Here is a 15,000-nt window from a genome sequence, read left to right as displayed (position 1 = left end):
GGGACGTGCGAAAGTATGTGAAAAGCTGTGTGGTGTGCCAAAGGGCTAAGGGTCAAAGACAAAACACCGGCCTCTACCAACCTCTTCCGATACCCAATGCTCCATGGGAGGACATCTCAATGGACTTTGTTCTTGGTTTGCCTAAGACTCGAGGTGGCTATGATTTCATATTTGTGGTAGTTGACCGGTTCTCCAAGATGGCCCACTTCATCCCATGTAAGTGCATTACCGATTCCTCTAATGTTGCCACTTTGTTCTTTCGAGAAGTAGTTAGATTGCATGGGGTGTTTAAAACTATCACTTCCGATAGAGACACCCGTTTTGTGGGTCACTTTTTGAAGATCTTATGGAGGATCATGGGAACAACACTACACTTCTCTAGTGCCTACCACCCCCAAACCGATGGACAAAGCGAGGAGATGTAATCCAATTGGAAACCTTTTGAGAAGCTTAGTAGGTGAACATCCAAGACTTTGGGACACGGTCCTACCACAAGCTTAGTTTGCATAAAAGAACCGCTCCACCGGAAAGTCCCCTTTTGAGGTAGTATATATATGGTAGAGCACCTCCTCTTATCTTAGACCGACTCTCCATGCCTCACCCGACCTTGGCTGGCCTATGACTACTGATTCGGTGCAAGCGGCGCTCCTTCCTTTCTTCATCCTTGTTTTGTTTTTCGGTCGGTGAGTTCCTCTCCAGGTGGTCGAGTTACTTCGTTTCTTAGGGGCGAATGGACAAAAGAGGGACTGGGAGGGACGGGGAATCAAGGTCTTCCTATCTATTCAATCACAGATTTCGAGAGAGAAGGTGCGGGGCAAGACCCACCATCTGATCTGAGCAGCTTAAGCCCACCTACTGTCGAACGGAGTCAACGAAAGCTTCTATTTCAACGCATGTCCGGGCGGGAAGGAACGATGAACGAACGAAGCAGATATAGTAGGGAACTCAATCAGTGCTTCTGAAGAGGCGAGGAGTGGAGTTCAGGGATCCATTTTAAGAAGCCCCCGGTATGGGGGGAGATCAAACAAAAGGGGGTATGTTAGTAAAATAGAGGGGTCTCCCGGGGGCCTAGTCCACGGCTGTAGCCTTAAGCGTCTAAGGGCTGTCATTCTTGTATTGGGCGAACTAAAGCGTTAAATAGCGCCCTTTAGTGGCGTGCAGGGAGTAGTCGTCTTGTTGCTGGTAGGTGCGACTATGTGAGTTGACAACAATACACTGGGGTATGTGTGAGTCCTTAACGGCCTTTAGTGATCCGAAGGAGCAATTGGGCTTACTTCAGACTGGCTTCCTCCCATATACCCCCGTTGACTGTGCTTGCTTATGCTTACTTTGAGTACGCTTGACTTTGTCTGGGTTCGTCTAGCTTTGCATTTCTTGCCTTGGACTCAGCCCAGCTTTGCATCCCCTTTAAAGCTCCTTTCACCCTGGTCCCATTCTTGTCATTTACTGAGCCATTTTGATAAATGAAAGACTTTCTCGGTATATGAGATATAAAGTATTTCGGTTTCAAATGTCCTTTTCGAGTTCAATCGTCGTTTTAATTCAATTGCTGCTAAGCGCTATATTCGCATGACTGAATCGAATTGCGAATGCTTGCTCAGGAGTGAGATCTTTTTTAATCATTTTGCCAAACTATTCGAATGAAATGAGTTACGCGCCAAAGAAACTAAGTGAAGGGCAAGCGGAGGCAGCTTCTTCGTGCTATAAGTGGGCGTGCCAGATAAAACTATATACGTCGTTTTTAAGCCCCTACTCCTATAAAGGCAGGCTGCCCCATTGATCGCCGCTCCACCACTGGACTTTTTGTCTTCCTTTGAGACTATCTTTTTTCCTGGAAGAGCAAAAAGCAGGACACTGTATCCAAATCCAGTGCAGAGGCAGAATACTGGGCTATGTCTGCAGCCACTAGTGAAGTGGTTTGGTTACGCAGGCTTCTATCTGATCTGGGGATTCATCTCACCGCTGCAAGGCCTCTTCATTGTGACAATAACGGCCCTATTCAGATTGCAACCAACCCTGTATTTAATGAGCGTACCAATAATAAACGAAGTGGCCTTACTCATTTAGGGCGCTTCACTCGCGAGAAGTGCTTGGATTAAAAGACAGCCCTTTATTTCGTCCGACCTTCAGATTGAAGATTTTTTCACCAAGTCTCACACTCGTGCTCGGCATGAATTCTTTTGGGCAAACTCGAACAAATGAGAGGTCAAGAAGCTCGAGGATCAGGCAACTCAGACAAGAAAAGGAGGCCATCGATGCTATGATATCCAGCATCAAGGCCGAAATCCCAAGGCTGAGAATTACCGAGCAGTTGCCCACTTCTACCTGACGGTAGAACCTCGTCTTAAGGCGAAAATAAAAGAAGTCCGCGATACTTTTGAAAAGACGGTCTGTTCCCTTAACCCTTTTTTGGCTTTTTGGGAACGTCATACGTGGGAAGCACTTCGGCTACCTTATCGCAAGGGTTTCGATGAAAAAAAGCATCCCCACTAAATCAAGAGTTTAGATGCCCGAACATCTAAGAAGATTGAATCAGGAATAAGTGGGTGATCTCTTGAAGAAGGGCCTAATTAGGCCAAGTAAGAGTCCATGGTCCAGCGCTGCAAAATACGTCAATAACAGAAATGAGCAAGAAAGGGGAATGCCAAGGTTAGTGATCAACTAGAAAGCCCTTTCAGAGGCCCTCTAGTGAATTAGGTAGCCCGTACCTAATCGACAAACAAAGACTTTTTCGTTCGTAAGCACTGAGCGAGCCGCCTTGTCTACGAAGCTTCGCTGCTCCGCCTGCAGCAGTTCCTTATTCTTTCATTCTTGAATAGGAGAGGCCTTCATCAATCAATCTTCAGTCACATTCCATCCCCAAGCAAAGCACTTCATAACTTGCTCTGGTAAGATCGGCTCATTAAAAAAAAATGGACTCATTTCACTGGATCAGCTACGACCGTTGCTAGGTTAGGGACAGCTCCGAAGAATGGAAGGAAGACGGATCCGTTTCTTTAAACAGCTGTCCAGACTTCCTCGGCTGCTCCTCCTCGATCGATGCGGCCCCTATTCCTTATTCATTATAAGAGAATCAACGGCTTGCTTGCCGTCGCAGCTAAGGCTAAGCGGGGCTAGGCCCTAACTTCCATTCAGAAATATGCATTTATCACCCTGGTTTTGTTCCCTCAGGAATTGTCAGCCCCGGACCAAAAAAGTAACAGATGCTCGCAAGACTCCCGAATTCACCCCATTTTTGTCGAACTTACATTGCATCCAGAGGATAACGGGAACCACCTGAGAGAAGCCGACGGACACCCGGAATAAATTAAAGAGCACTCCTGCTCGATAATTGAATGAGCAGCGCCGGCAGAACGATTTCAAAGAGCACCAATTCACTGATATTGAAAGCAAAGCGCCTTTTGAATCAAAATAGCGGGGGCCTTGCTCAAATGGATGATTGATAGTTTTCGATAAGAAGAAAGGTGTTGGTCTGTCTTATCCTATGATAAGAACATTCAAACCATATCGTAGCATGCGTATGGAAGAAAGGGCTTCTCAATAGGAATTCTTGGCCCCAACCCATTTACCACCTCTCATCCCAAATCTGTCTCTTCCTGCATTTGTGTAGCCAGCCTTTTCTCAAGATGAGGTGCTTCGGAAGACGCTTTCGGGCCCGAATTCAAATGAGTGGTCGACAAAAGGAACTTTCTTAGTGGAATTTGTGGAAACCGTCCCGTCCGCTGGCTCCTGTTCGGACGTCCTCCTTTTCACAAGAACCCCTTTGTTGTGAGATACGGTGCTTTCCCATCAGGGGTTCGGAGCTTTTCAACAGACGGGCATAATCTTGGCCTATTGAATGAGCAATTCAATCCAAAATAGATCGTCAATTATATGCTATCAATCGAGATTTCGTTTTTATTATGATACGAATCCGACGATCTGAGTTCAAGCCGTTGGAATAGGTTCGACAGTGGATCACAAGTCCTTGGCGATCTCATCTATCTAATGAATGGAGGTCACTATAACTATAATAAGGGTCAGGGTCAGCCCTGCATGCACTCCCCTTCTCCTCAACAGGAATCTCGCAAGGCCCTTCCATAGAGAGTTTCATTAATTGGCGAAAAGCCCATTCAGTGACTTCGGCACATATCTGGGCCTTATCAAGATGGGTGGCCGAAAGATGTCTGTTGTGATCTAGCCCCATCCTTCTCCTGAAAAGGGCTTCAGAAGAGAGTGCCGACTTACTGATCTGACGGGTCGTGTCTGAGACGAACTGGCCATCAGATCTGAGACTACCTCCAGGGATCTTTGAAGAGTTTAGCACTCCGCCCTTTTGTCGCTGTAATGATAGGATGGATCAAAAAAGGGATAGAACGCATCAGAGTTGGAAGGGAGCCCCCGGGTTGTTAGCTAAGCAACCTATGGCATTGGTCGTTCCTTCCTCTGATTGACCTCCAGTTTCTATAGTTATGCTAACTGCTTAGGAATGAAAAATCGGAGTTGCAGGGTCCCCGTCGATGCGATTGATTATAATCATTATACGTAATCAGTGGATCGAATTTCGGAGATCTTTTTAGAGATGATATAAATAAGAGGAGAAATTGACGGAAAGATCTGGGAGGACCGACCACCGCTAACGAACTCTTGTCGTGTCGGATTGTTTGGAGCACGTTTCTAGTAGGTACGGTGAACCGGGAGCTCCACTCTTGGAAGAACGGAAAATCACTTTATGCAGAGGTAAAAAAAGAACTCACACCCTAATCTGCATCCTATCTTTTTCTGTCACCTGCGATCAGCTTGAGGGATTCAAAAAGGTACTGTTCTTCGATCGTTGATTGTATCCTTTGTCGATTTACTGAAATGGCTGATTCAGCTCAAGTGATATCCGTCAAGCTCAATGAAAAAATGATTCCTTATGGAAAGTCCTAATATAATAGAATATTTTTTTCCTGGGAAAAGATCTTTTGAAATACAATGATTAGCTACAAAAGGACTTTTGTTTAGTGAACGTGTCACAGCCAATTACTCCTTTATTTGAATATATATATATATTTTATATTTCCATTTTATTTTTTTTTTAGGATTCAATCCAGCCGCAGGTTTCCCTACGGCTAAACCAATTCCAAGGGAGGATACCGGAGCACAGTTCGAATCCGGGTTAGAAGCAAATGCTACCTCCTTCGCCCCCCCTATGTGCTGAGAATAAGAGGAGTCAGAAAGTGAAAGTAATTTCAGCTTCTCAACACATTGCTTGTGTGAAGACTGGTGCAGATGGAATGTGAGGAGAACTGAAAGAAGCCTTGAAGGGTCCCATTATTCCCTCAGCACCTCAAGGGCTCTCCAGGTAGAGGCATCCTGTTTGCCTCACATGGACACCTTCATATATCGGCCTACTCCGATGCGGATTGGGCTGGATCTCCGGGTGATCGGAGGTCTACTACTGGCTACTGCACTCTTATTGGAGGCAATCTTGTCCCTTAAACAAAAGAATCAGAAGCAAAAGTTGCCAGATCTAGTGCCGAAGCTGAGTATAGGGCTATGGCCCATGTCGACAAGGGTTTAAGGCTTTCAAGTAGAGCCTTCGTATATTCCTTAATAAAAGGTTTTCCAGTTTTATTTTTCAGTATTCTCCATCTTGAAACTTATTCTAGTTCAACCAGCTAGAGAATTCGTAGTTGATTCACCTATACTACCTCATGGTTATAAACCTTCACAAACGGTTTATTAAGTCGGATAAAAAACCTAAAACGTGATATACCTGATTTGGAAGACAGAGCCTTAGAATTAGGCTTTCATCTTTAACCATCCTGGTCATCTGGACCCAACACTACTAAGAATCCCTTACGGGAAGCTTTAGGTGTTGATTGGTCCCAGAGAGACCGAAAGTTTACTATCTTCCAGACGTTACCAGTGGATGCAACTGCGGTCTGGACTCTTGTAGGCCACGTCGTTGCGGATGGCTTCCATTTTTAAAAGAAAACCAAGTGCGTCGAAGCCAACGGTCGAATCTTTCTGTGAATTGTGCAATCATTATGTGAGGCCGCCCAGAAGATCTGGTGGGACTCGATGATTACACGTCCGGGTCGGAGCGGAGTGAAGCTTGAGGGTTCTGGTAAGGTCATTTGCCATCGCAAATCCTTTAGCTCAGGTGCTTGTGCGCCCGCTTCATGATTGGCTGATGAGGACTTTGTCTAAGTTGGAGTTTTTTTCCAGACAAGACCCCTTAAGCGTCTTAATAAAGGAATAATAAATGGATTCTCTGACGACCTCAGCAACGGATTCCCTCCCTGCGGAGCTGACAGCCATGGTGCTAAATGTTCTGTTTGGAGAGAATATTGCCTCTACCTGGCTGTATCTGTTAACTGACAACTTCTTTAGGTGTCCTCAAAACCTTATTAAGTTAAAGGTAGCCGTTGGCTAGAGTTGTCCGTTTTCAGAAAGGCCAACCCCCAACCCGGCTAAATGGTTTTAAAGTTTTTGGCCTGCATTTACACTAACTCACCATATGTTAGTGTGTATTGCGGCTGAGAAAGTATATAGAGGGATAAGGTTTTCAAAAAGCCATTCTCGGTGACGACATTATTCTCGCCGACGAAAAGGTTGCAAACGTGTATACGGCCCTCTGATAGGACTGCGACCTAACTATATCGGTCGAAAAGTAGCTAGTCTCTGACAAAGGTACTCTTGAGTTCGCTAAGCCATTTATACGCGATGAAGGTAGAACGGATTTATCTCCAATCTCCCTTCGCATGATCGCTGGTTCACTCAGTAGCAGCTCCCGTATTCGCGAGGGTTGAAAATGGATTTCAGCCAATATGAACAACAAGAACTCGACATTCTCAAGTTCACCAATTGAACAAGTCCGGCATATCGTCGCAAAGTAGTACGCTCAAGTGGACTCCACCTAATGGACGGATACAGAGATAGTATCCAGAAAGATCTTGGGATTACAAAAGTAATCTTGATTCTCAGGATGATTCTCCACCTTTCTATCAGTTGCAACATGAAGAATATGCCTTAGCTTATGGGTAAAATAAAGAAGTGTGCTATACTCTTTATTACCGAAGGCTTAGGCTTCTATGGGACCGGCTGAACATGAGGGACCCCTTTCAAAGATAGGGGCACCGATTCTAAAGGCTCTTGTCGGGAAGAATTTCATATAAGATAGAATAGCCTTATAGAGTAGAAAGGGGCTCTCTAAGTTTTTGATGAGTTTGAGGCCTGAGTTCGAGAATGTTAGATCCTCAATTCAACAACATCGAGTTCCTCCACCAGACATTGATAGAGCAGTTGCTGATGTGAGATTCGAGGAGACTCGACTTGAGCCCCTTTACTAGGTTGGGTGCTGGGGGTCGATCAACTATTCCTCAGGTGCTTCAAATCAGGTTCTTGCAGCTGAACATGCTTCGGGATATCGACCCTATGGTCAGAATCTTCAATCTGGAAGCTCTGCTGGTGCATCAGGCCAACGAGACATGTCTGCAATCATATGCCACTATTGCAAGAAGGCGGGTCACATGATTGCAGACTCTCACAAGCGGCAGAATGCAAACTCTCGTCGACAGTCAGACATGGCTCATCTTGCTGCTCCCCCAGAGACGCCTACTGAATCGGAGACTTCTCAATCCCCTTACTCCATAGGGCCCCTCTCGCATGATCCTGTACAAGACAGGAGGTAGGAGAGAAGTGAATAGAAAGATTTTTTTTTTTCAAACCGGAAAGAAGATTCACTGAGAGAGCGGGAAGATTAAAAAGAGCAGAACATATTCGATGATAACGAGAGAGAGTACCAAGACTAGCTAGAGGGAATTGTTCGGAGTTTGCAGTTGAAACAATAAGGAACTTAGATGGAGAACAAAGAGTTGAAAGAAGTGAAGAATCACCAGTCAGATTCTTCGATGCACCCGAGTTGCAGCCCCCTATGTTGGTTGCATAAGGGGGGCAAATACCAGTAGTAGAGGAGGAAGAGATATGACAAGACGGATTCAACCTCTGAATCTGCTTCCGCTGTCGTGGGGTAAAACTATTTGTGTCGGGCCTGGGAGTGCTCCTAAGATCATAGAAGGAATTCATTTTCGCCGATCGGCGGTTATGGATCAATCAAAATGTATCATCTACCGCCCTTTCGTGAAAGGAAAAACCTTATAATCTAAAGCGCACACTGACTTTCTAGTGTGATCAGTCGAAGCGATCTCAAAAGAGACCCTTTTTATTATCCGATTGGCGATTAACCTACGAAGCGCTCCTGCTACGGAAGCTAGAGTTTTCTCCACACACGATGGGTTGGTGTAAGACTCGATATCAAACCTTTCCCTGAGGGCTGAAAAAGAGATGGGCCATACTTTAGCGGCTCGCTTCGTCTCTTCTCCCCAAGCGCTGTGCTCTTTTCAGCTGGATCCGGGTCAATAGGTCAGCACGATGAAAGGGCTAGAATTCTCTGGCTCGGCAGTGTCGTCGTACAATTTCGGCTCTACCTTCCCTTCTATCACGTGCAGGCTCGTTTAGATTGGGCCATAGCTAGGTGGTAGACTGAAGACCAAGCCATTCAACTAGAGGTAAGGTGCGGACTTGTGCTCCTGCTTTGGTAGAGTTTTCATCCAAGAGACTCGATCTTCTTTATGGTTGAAGGGGCCATTTCAAGGCAGAAAAGACCATCGCATCGAGAATTCTAGGTCGGTTCTTGCAAACTTTTTGATCTTTAGCTTACGATCTGCTTGTTCGCCGGGGTACGAATTAATCCGTAAGCGAGAGTTTACATTCTTCGGGCAGTTGGAATTCACTCCAATAGTCAATGTCTTCTATTCTTGGCTCCAAGGGTTCCTTACAAGGAGCAGTCTGGCTTTATCGGATTGGAATCGATCTTGTGACGGGCGGTCTTTTAGCCATATACCGACTTGCTTTGCTAGCGATGGCTTTATCATACGGTGTCCTATGAACCAAGTTTTTCCATCGTCAGCTTTTTTAGAGCCATCAATAAAGCTAGCAACGACATTTGTCATGATCGCGCCACTCGACGAAAGACTTTTTCTGGGGTACGGGGGAATCCATAACGGACTCCTCCTCTTTAGTAGGGCGCTGTCTTGGTTTAGGGGGAAGACTTTATCATCTTGGACTTCAAAAGTCTTCCAGTTAGAAGAAAGTGTGATCATTGGTCCGATCTTTCCCAAAGACGCTACGCTAGTCTTTGCCTTCCCTTCCCCCTATTTCCCTATCCTCTGCCTCGCTGCGCCCCTTCTCTCTTCTACCTACCTATCAGTCGCCCTTATTAAGGCCCTGCTCTACTCAAACGGATTTCGCTCTTAGTGGATATAGAAGCTTCTGCGATCGGGTAGAAAAAGCTGTAAAAGAAGGAGCTCTTTGTGGAAGATCAACTGAAAGAGGCGACCGTTGATAGCATTGATTGATAATTTCTTTATATAAAGATCTGATTCGTTTTTTCAAGCTATGAATGTAGAAGTGGGATGGAGATCAGGTTGAACTAACACGGGTTAATCTAACAATTCAATATCTATATCAGCCGCTTTCAATAATCCGTTCTTCTGATAGTATCTATACTTCAATCTTTAAGAAGAAAAAGGCATATGTATGCATGCCAGTCCTTCTGTCCAAGGAAAGCGGGAAAATAGACCTGACCTATATCTGACCAGGTATAAAGAATTGCTTTTCATCTCTAAGAAATCGATCAAAGAAATTTCCCCTAACCTAAGAGAGACCATATTCAAACGAGCTACATACGCAGGAGCGATAACTAGAGTACTAGAGCCAAGGAGCTAGAGAGACTGGAGTGTTAAAGTAATGAGGGGAGCAATGGCTTCGAAATAAACGGATCTCACTCAAAAAAACTCTCCTTCCCTGAACCCTGAAATAGAGAGTATAGAGTTTTTTACAAAATAAATAAAGCAAGGGGCGAGTAAGCACTAAACTTTTACATCTAATAAAAAAGACGTAGGGACCTACCTTCCTATGAAAGGAAGTAAAGATTCAGTCTTTTTACTTCCTTTTTCTACCTGCATTTTACAGTGAAGCTGATCTCTTCATCACTCTCTTTCTCTCCACTGGCCCGGGAGATGTGTAAACAACTCAAGATGGGATCTCATTGAACTCGCTCTTATATAGCATTAACGCCTTGACAAAGGTACTGGGCTCTATTTATTCCTACTTTTACCTTCCACAGACTTTAAATAGTTTTTTCTACTCTTTACTTTGCAGCTCTCATTGGCAACCTTTGAATTTCTCTATATCCTCAAATAAAATAGTATAGGCTCGTCCAGCCCTAACAATCCCTTTGAGACATCCGAATCAGAAGTAAGCCCTTGTAACCTCCATGGATCAAGAGAGAAAGAGGAGCTGTGCTAAGTCTTTATTTAATCCATTCCCATGAAAGCAAATTTAGCCACGACCACGACAGCCAAGTAAAAGACTGCCTTTCATTATTTTAGATGCCTTCGCTAGTTAAAAGGAAAGGTTCCCTTTTATATTCATTCAGATACGCAATAAATCTAACAATTCTTATTTATACTTGTACTTGTGGACAACCAATTTTGATCTTGCCAAATTTTGAGTCTCTTTTTTGACTTTTCTGCCTCCCATATTGAGACTGCACTGGTGTATGAAATATTGGGTTAGTTATTCTAAGATTGCTTGACTCGGATTATTCATTACATCACCGACCTTTAGTATTAGCCATACTATTTACCTATCCTTTTATACCCCCCATATATTATGTTATGGGGCACTGAAATCGAAAAGAGAGAAGCGGCTCTTGCCTCGTGATTGGGATTCAGTAGTAGATTCATAAGTTGTTGGACCGGTCGATGTACAAATTATTTATAGGGAGTCGATTTGCGGGGTCGCGAAATCAGTCAATCCTGTTGATCCCAAACCGCCTAATTATACCTAAATCACTGGGGGCGGCGGGCGTTTGAGGCTGATAAAAGGGGCTGACCTTATCGCATTTCCAATCCACAAGCAAAGCATTGAATGAACACAAAAAAGAGTGGAAATATGCTCCTAGACCTATATAGGGTTTTCCCCACCTCTGAAGCTTTCAACTCATCATATGCCTATGCTTATGCCCGAGAACTTTTTTACATACAATCATGAAAGAGCATTTCGAGATGGAAGCAAATACAACCAATAAAATCACAGACTCAGTCACCGGGGAAGCTCTCAAGGCAAGGTAGCCCAACCAACTTCTTTCGCACCGCTTTCACAGCCCAAGAGAGAGCTCAGCGAGGCCTATCATCTAAAGTAGGACTTTCATGCTAATTTGAATATGTAGTTGACAAGGCCTCTGTCTAAGCAGGAAAATCAGGAGTTTCCCATCTTTCAGGGGTACCGCGAGAGGCTTAAAACCATTCAATCTAAGCCATCTTTTTTTTTTTAAAGAATCGACATCTTTCATTTTCCATCGACGAATGTTAATGCTTCGATATCAATTAATTTGGGGGCATTGCCCAGTTCTTATAACACATCTATGATACCAACAAGAACAACTTCATCTGGGACAGAAGCTGGAATTGGATCGATGAGTATCCGTCTTTTGCCGAAGCGACCTAACCGGAGACGGAGAATGAATTAGCAACCGATCCAAACCTTCTTTCCTCTCTTGCCAACTGCCCTTGAGAAAGGGTTCCAAACCTGATTCGACTGAGATATCTCTTCTTTCTGCGAATGTACCTGCGTCTGTTTATGTCCTTTTGGATAGAAATATAGCTTCGTTCGGAACAATTGGCTTCGGGGATAAACGGAATCTCTTGGTTAGGCGTCTGTCGATGCAGATGGAAATTCGTTAGAGGGACCGGCTGAATTGCATTCGACACGGTATAGAAATTTTGGTTTTAGACCAAGGTATGAGTTTGTATACTCGTCATTACGAAGCCAGAAAGAATAGGCCAAAAGCCGTATTGCCCGCGCCTTTAGCCAGGGAGAGGGTTTTGGAGAAAGATAGGTAAGCGGTAAGCCGCAAAGGAATTCTTTTTTCTATTGATTCTGGAGAGAGGAAAAAATAAAATGTTTAATAGTTATAGAGCCAGAGGCTATAGTGCATTCCCAAGCGCGCAGGGGTAGAGAGTTTGTCTAGAGAGGGTTAAAAGGGGCAGAGCAAACAAAAACGGCCTTGAAGCGAACTTCCACCTCTAACCCTAGGCGCTAACTGAGCCGTAGCTGATGAGCTTACTGAGTCAAAGCTCTCACGAGATCTCGTTGGAATTCCCTGTCAAGTAAATGAAAGGCAAGTCACGGGATGGGAGGATTATACCGAAGGAAGAGAAGGCTTAAACAAGCAGTCCTATATTGCATGTAGGAAGGGAGATGGGTGGTTCAGGGCATACTTCGATCAATGTTTTGGAACCATCCGAACGAATGTAATTTAACATGGCGACCTATGTGGAATGCCTCGTTAGGCAAATACGATGCAAGACCTGTCACATCAAGGTCAAGACGAAATCGACTCTTCATTTTATTCAAAAACTACTTAAAGCACACGGCTCTCCGGTCAGTGGCGGGTGCCGGTTTCGATGCAATTTTATGAAACGACCCGTACGAGATTGCTTTCTGTGCGCGTACGGGTGAACCGAAAGCGATCCAACTCCTTCCATGTGGCTATCGGTAGACCCTTGTGTAGGATGTCGCCCGCTCTGACTCTTTAGTATACTCTCATACGGGAAGGAAAACCTATACTATGAATTTGCCGATACCGAGCTGAGTGAATGAGCGCAGGAAGGAATGCTTTCACAAGTGGTAGAAAGATACCCTGTTCAATACTCACCTAGATGGACAACCAGTCAACCTCGATTCCCTTAGCAGTGGCATTGTGAAAATAGAAAAAGGAGCTCCTACCTAGTGGCAAAAGTACTAAAGCCCAACTTCCCTCAATAGCTGGACCTTGGAATCGAAAAAGTGTTAACTCACCTATGGGCGAAATCACTAAAGCTCATTTTCCTTAGGGAGTGGGGTCTCATTTCGAAACTTTTCTATCTCACCTAGCAGCCAGTACTTTTTGCCATCTTTGAGGGGTAATTCACGAAGGAGATCCGATGTAAGAAAATTTTCCCGGTCTTTTTAAAAATGGCACGATTGAAATGGACGGCTACGAAGGAAAAAGGCATTTAAGCCCAAAATCCCGACTCAAACGATTTGAATTAGGATATCCTAATGTCACACAATAAAGAGTGCAGTTGGCGACTCCGGTCCGCACTTTCCCTTCCTGGTCCTATCGAACCAGACACTTCATACCTCTTACGTTGGTTAAGGTCGAGCTACTTCCTTCTCTCTAACTCGACTCTAGTAAAGTCTTCTATTCGTTCTATCGCTTTTTAACTCTATCTACTCGCTAAGTATGTAGCTCGTTCGTTACAAGTATTCCACTCCTTCCCTATCTTTCCAGCTTCTTCATTCCTGTAGCTCGAGGTTAAGAGGAAAGAGAATAGGGGAGCGAAGCGAGAGGGATGTGTTCAGTCTGTTTCAAAGTAAAGAAGATTTTATTATAGGTAATAAAATCATCCCCAGTGCCTTAATTGAATATGAATAGAAATAGAATATGTCCCATTACCAACATAAACTTGATCCTTGCTTCCAAATGAAGTAGCTTTGAGTGGTGTGGCTAAGAAGTGCAACAACTTCATCAGTTTGAAAACGAGCAGGCAGGGATTAAAGACCTCTAATTCCCTTCTTCATTAATAAGTATACGTGGACGCGCAGATCAGAGGGCTTCTCGCTTCAATAGCATAACAAAGGGAATAAGAATCCGGATGATTTGCAAGCCGTTGAGTGTGCGAGTCAGGAGTTCTGAATCGGGGATAGGCTTTCTAATGGCTGCAACTTTATCAGCAAGACCTTTCAAAAAAAGCAAGATTGTCTTCAGCAGAAAGAGTACCATGATGGGTTGGGTGGAAGCCGGTCTCTGAGAAAAGAAAGAAAGACGGGGTTTCTTCTTGCTTTTCAGAGTCTCAGTGCAGCCCAAAGAGTTTTTAGGTTTATAAACCAAACCAAGAAGACCGCTGGTACTTGGCGAAAGAGTTGCCAAGATAGAACTCAATTCAATAGAAACTTCTTTCATCCAAATCTCTGGATTGAAAATCTCCTTTTGAGTGCTTTGATCTATTACCTGACCTTGGTGGAGGAAGGAAAGAGAAGATCTATCTACATAGCCAAGCAAATTATTAAAAAAGAAGGCGCTAGCGCTAGGGATCACGCCAGAGGATAGAATTCTCTTCATCCAAATCAAATAGAGACATGCTTGCTTTATTATATGAAAAATGAGAAATGGGAAAAGAAAGAGGAGGCATAGCAGAATTCGAAACCATAAGTAGTACTAATAAGAAAGGTACGAAGTAAGTACTACACTTGAACATCTAAGAAAAAGCCCATCGAACCATGCTTCCGGAAGGACAGATGAACTCTTAAACTCTTATCGTAGTTAAGGTGAAAGGGCCACGAAGGCTAGTTGATATGAATTGATTAGGGTGCTGCTCTTCTTACCTATGATTCCTGCGCCCTATTCGTAGCCCGGAGATGACTGTCTTTTGTTCGGTCATAAAAGCGCAGACTAATCATTTCTTCAGATAGGGGTATCGGCGAGAGATGGGATTCAAACACAGAGAAGGCTATCTAATTCAAAGCACTTCCTTTACCAGTTTAGGGCAAAAGCTGCTTTCCCCCGGAACATCGATTAAGCTATCTGTCATGCTTTCGCTAGAGAGTCAAGATGTCATAGGCCTTGGTTGTGGGTCAGGTCAAAGGTAGGCGAAGGTGAGCGAATGAGTTATGCTACTCCTGGGACGCCCAATACTTCGGCCACAGTTGAAAAGCGTCCTTCCGTATAGACCGGGTGCATTCGATCCACCACCCTATGAAAAGAGTCCAATTAGATTCTATTCGTGAGAGCTGATCTAAATGTCGGTTTGCCCAACTACTGCAATGGATAAAGGCAAGGATAGGAAAGATGATGGCTATTGATGGATACATTCACCGAGGTTGCAAGAGCCCAGGGAGCGGCTCCGCCAGTTGGTTTTCATC

The sequence above is a fragment of the Rhodamnia argentea genome, unplaced genomic scaffold (genome assembly GCF_020921035.1).
Source record: "Rhodamnia argentea isolate NSW1041297 unplaced genomic scaffold, ASM2092103v1 Rarg_v2.61, whole genome shotgun sequence".
Classification (NCBI taxonomy): Eukaryota; Viridiplantae; Streptophyta; class Magnoliopsida; order Myrtales; family Myrtaceae; genus Rhodamnia; species Rhodamnia argentea.
The sequence above is the reverse complement of the archived record's forward strand: the minus strand, read 5'-3'. Positions refer to the sequence as shown.